Below are 5,608 nucleotides of genomic sequence, written 5' to 3'. Positions count from 1 at the left end.
AAACATATTTGACTAAAAATGCTTTATGTTTTTCGGGAGAATTAGCTTGAAATTAGTGAAACAGAAGTTGATAGAAACTTTTCGAAAGTCTTTCTTCGTAAAAAGACAGTTCATTTTTAAAGAATGTAACTCATAATACCGTCTTAAATCTGTATTTCTACCTTTAAGAACTTCTTCAGGGAGTATAGTAAAACCATAATTATTAATTTATTATCAATTTACACAATTTTGATCCTTTTTTTTCTCTCAATTTTTATTCTTTAAAATTCTCCAACGTTTCGGCCCTCAGGCAATTGCTCAAGGATACAACCTACAAAAAGTTTTATGTTTTTATATAAAAATTACATCATTTCCTTCTACTACACACTGATTTCTTTGGCCATACCTTCAATATTGATGTCATTGCTTTTTAAAATACCCAATTGAAGGTATGGCCAAAGAAATCAGTGTGTAGTTGTAGGAAATAATGTAATTGTTATATGAAAACCAAAAACTTTTTGTAGGTTGTATCCTTGAGAATGGCTGAAACGTTGGAGAATTTTAAAGAATAAAAGTTGACAGAAAAAAAGGATCAAAATTGTGTAAATTGATAATAAACTAAACCACTCTCAAACAATCATATATAAAAAATAATTAATGTAATAATTATTAAAATCACGTTAAAGTCCCATATTTTTCACTCCTTTAAAAATTATAAGTTTGGAACACAAAAAAAAATAAAAAGGAATTAGTTAATTTTTTAATTAATTGAAACCAAGCCTAAAATATATTTTGTCAAAAGTTTAAAGTTCATTAAATTTTTGTATATAATATTACACTGTTTGGTCGTGGATTAGGTGAGCAAGTTTTGGTGAAACAGTTCCGAACGATTCTAAACTCAGACCAGTTTCAGATTTTGCGATCCCTACTCAAATGTATGTACTTAATAGCAAGGCTCAAATATTCTACTATCTAACAATCGTCTCGATGAGACTTAACAACGCCACACAGAGAACTACGATTCACTAATTGTAAAGAATTTAAATAGCAATACTGAGATAACAAAAAGAAAGAGGAATCTAAGGAACCTTCTCATTTTTGTAACTAAGAATGTTACTAATAATAAAAATGTTGACATACTCTAATGTACATATAGTGGTTGTATATTAATAAACTCAGTGAATCAACTGTACAAGAAAAAAAAAATCTTAGATTTGAAAAATAATAATATATAAAATTTTCTCTTGGAGTATTTTACGATCTCTTAAAAAAAGAAAGCCAATCAGTTCAAACTTTTAATTAACTTCGCATAAAACACAAAACTTAAATTATATTCATTTGTTAGTAAAATTAAAGATTTTTTTTTTTAACAGAGGGAGTGAGAGATTTAGTGAATGGGAGATGGAGAAGAGAAAATTGCTTTCATGGGCCAATTAAAACCGAGTCTATTTTACGTGGATATTTCAACTACGAAAGAAATAAAACAAAGAAAAGTTCGTACGGAAAAAGAAGTTTTTTTCCAACTGTAGACAAAAGGAGAGTTGACCATAGCATTGCGTATTAATGGCACTTGATTCAATCTGCTGTTGGAAGGAAAGAACCCACCTCAATATACTACCCCTGGAGCGTTATGAAATACGCATCTGCGCTAGAATAAAATATTCCTGTGAAACCAAGCTTTGCTAAAGGTTCACAGAGCACTCAGTATTTTTCGATATCCGATAAGCGATAGCTAGTGGAGAGTTGATCCAGAATATCGAGAGGAGATATATGTGACCCGCTACGTCACATACTCTTATATAATTTTACAAATTGTAAGGAATTTTATTTACATGGTATAGAATGAGTACTGTCAAATGCATATATTACTGATCGAAATCAAGTAAATTGTAATTTCTCAGTTTTGTAGCGTATTTGAGGGTTATAAATAAGGACTTTATGGATAGCACATGTTGGAACTTTATGACGTATTCGTTAACGAGGAAAACTCATTTTCGTCCCAGTTGCAATAACTATGGCTTTTTTTTTTTATAATTTACTTTCCTCAAAATTGCTTAAAAACATTTGTGCTCTTGTTGTAGCGGAAGCTAACTAAGAAAAGTTGGATGGTATAATACCCGAAACAGGTAGTGCAAGAGCCCAACAGCAAAAAATAGCTGTTTCACCTAAAAATTTTATTAATTTATTGAAGACTATATAAACTTTAAAGTCAAAATTTACTGGCCCAACCATAGTAAGGGGAATAAAATTTTACGGTTATTCCAAAAGTTACACAATATTCATAATGAGGTGTGAATAGCTCACCGTAGATTATTATGAGGAGAAGATGTGGTCAGCAAATAGACACAAATAAACAAATTTAATTATTTATAACGACGTTTAGACGAAATGAACGTAGAAAAAGGCGGAGGGTCATTAATATAGTAAGGAGTTGTAAAAAAAAAAAAAATATTTAGCCCAACTATATATTTCTTCTATTTCTGACCTTTTATTTCACACTTTGTGTGTAATTTTACTCTTTTAATGCACCATATTATGTTTCAAACAGAACACTACACCATGACGTACATATCTCTTTTGTCCTTGACCTCATACCAACCAAATTCTCAAAATTCCATATAAACCTTTCCTATCATCTAATTTGGTTCAAACATTATCTAGTTCTATCCATCCCTACAGCCCATTTAGAAGGTTGAAACGTCAGTGGCCAAGAGACTTATTGTAAAATAAAAATGGACAATTGGAGTTCTGGCATAGGTCAGATTCTCCACTCAAGTTGAGTGTTTGCGGCTTTAGCGCACTAGCTCAGCCTCCACTGACTCACTACCAGTGATGCGGCGAGAGGGATGCGCTGGGATCTTTTGAGCTCTGCTCTACCTCTCACACGTGATAATATAATTATTTTATTTATTTCTTTTTTCATACACATAGTTTGATTATGTTCATTTTGTTTATCCTTCTGTTTGTATATATTTTAAGAGAGACCCACAACTGTGTGGCAGATTGTAATATCTATCAATGAATAAAAAGTATTTTAAAAAAATGTTTACTCTTTAACTTTAATTTCATTTCATTTCTTCTTTCCTATTTTATCTTAACGGTCTTTATTCTCAGCGGTTACAATTTACTGTTGATCTAATGTATTTTTTGCTCGCACTCTATCGGCAAAGCTAAAATTCATTCACTCTAGTCAGAATCTCTGCCTGAGCTGTTAGTTTTCCTCTGGTATCTAATATTTCTTACCTTCTTTATTTCTCATTCTCTATACTTCTTATCCCTTGTTTCTTCCTTTTTCAAATGTTTTTTTCCAGACAGCCTATATTTATTTTAGCTAATTTTTTTTACTCATCTATATAACTGAAAATATTAACTTTTTTTGCCTATTATATTATATCATATATTTCATTATATTGATTTAAATTGTTTTTCATTACTTGAGACATTACTTACATATCTTATCATGTTAAGTCATTTACATTTTCTTCCTCACCTTTTATTATGTTTATTTCTTTAACACTTTCTGGTTTTTAAATTTTCCATAATCTATTTCATATAATTCTTACTTCCATACTATTATATTTCATCTTCTATCAATCTACTTCTATTGTTATTAATCAACTATTTTCTAATTAATTCACCGTTATGAATATTTCCAAACCTGTTTGTTTGTTTATTATTTTCCTTTATTTTTGAGGGATGGTTGTTATCTCTTTTTTGTTTTTTAGCCCTTATGAAGAAATGAAATTCATGTCGAAACATCGGCACAAATAAATAATTTTTTGTTTTTTTGTGCATATTTACTTACCATTTACGACCATCTTCTCCTCACATGCATACAAAGTATTCATTTTTGAGTTTTTTCTAGTATAGAAAAAATGGGTTCAATTTTTACCTAGACTATATAAGGGATGCAGTAAATGTCATTAAAAAATAAATATTGTAGTATTTATGGTACACGCCCCCAGAACTTTATTTTATTCAAGAAAACCTAACATTTGCACGTATTCTTCATTCATATTCTTAAAATTACCAGCAATACTAAAAATGTGTACACTATTAAAGAGAATAATTTTTTTAAAATATGAGCTCTAATAGAGATTAAAGACGAAAATTCTCTAGATATAGTTTTTAAAAAAAAACATCATTTTTTCCAAATCACAAAAAATCAATATTTAATTAATTAATTTTGACGTATATCACGAAAACCGCTGCTCCTAAGAAGTAAAACGTCATCAACTACATTATAATGCATTTAACTAGAATTAATTAGGGTCCTAATAGCCATCTATTCGTCTAATAGTTCCTGAGATATAGTTTTTAATTAACTGAATGCTGTTTTTGAACGAGAAATCAACATTTTGCGAATTTGTTTAGACGAGTATCATGGAAACTGCTACTTTCCATCCTCCTACTACTACTCAATTAAAGCTAAGACTGTAATGAGATAGAAGAGACTAAGAGATGTCCTAATAGACTCATAGGAATCGTAACAGTAATGGTTTCTGTGATATTTGGCAAAATTAATGCATAAAATATTGATTTTTTTAGGGGGAAGGGTAAATGTTGCTTTTTGAAAAACTATATCTCCAGAACCATCGAACGTGATAAGCTCTCTTAGGGCTCATATTTTAGAAAATTTACTCTACTTTAAATGATATATTTAAATTGCTGCAGCACAAGACAGATCTCTCTTACAGTAGGAATTTCAAAATCCTTAAATTGGGTGGAACGCGGATTTAGTTTTAAACAAAACAATGTGGTTTCTGTTTATATTTTTACCTAACAATGAAGTCATGATGTAAATAGCAAACATTGAATGGAAAAAGTCTATGTGAGGTGAAGATGGTCGTGGGTGCAGACAGTAAATAAACAAATACGTATTGATTTGTGCCGTCGTATACACCTGTAAAGGCTTTCATCAGGGCTAAAAAAAACAACAAAAAATTGATATAACATCCATCACTTAAAAAATATAAAATAAAATAAAATAATAAACAAACACATTTGGAAATATACATAATATAACATGTTTCTCTAAGTGATGATTTTTAACTCTTTGCCCTGATGAAAGCCTGAAATTCAGGTCGAAACGTCGTCACAAATAAATAAGTTTATGTTTATTTGCTGACCACACCCCCGCTGACCATCTCTTCATATTAATCTACTGCCAAAATTATCATCTCATTATAAAAAATTATATGATTTGTAAAATGATGAAATGATTAAGAATTTGCAAATGACGAAAGATAAAATCATTTTCTCAATCGATGTTTAAATCTTACTTTAGAACCCACTATACTATTTTTTTTTTATTATTAGATATTTTCAGTAGAGTATCTATCATTGCAATAAAAAAGAATAGAAAAGTGTGCCAAAAGAAGCACACCAACTTAAATGTGAAATGGAGATGGGCTGTTCATGTTGCCAGGCTTGATACTCGGAAAAGTGGAGAGAAAGACCTATTACAAGATGGCAATATGAGATAGTGCAAACTGTAGGAGACTGTGGCTATGAATAGATCCCTTTATGGGGTAAAGTAATAAAGGACCTATTTTTAGCTATCATTTATATCTAAATGTTCAAATACAACATAGAAAAAGAATTATGTAATTATATCAGGAAAATTATT

The sequence above is a fragment of the Halyomorpha halys genome, unplaced genomic scaffold (genome assembly GCF_000696795.3).
Source record: "Halyomorpha halys isolate HHAL.00 unplaced genomic scaffold, Hhal_1.1 Scaffold33.1, whole genome shotgun sequence".
Classification (NCBI taxonomy): domain Eukaryota; kingdom Metazoa; phylum Arthropoda; class Insecta; order Hemiptera; family Pentatomidae; genus Halyomorpha; species Halyomorpha halys.
This window is presented reverse-complemented; position numbering follows the sequence as displayed.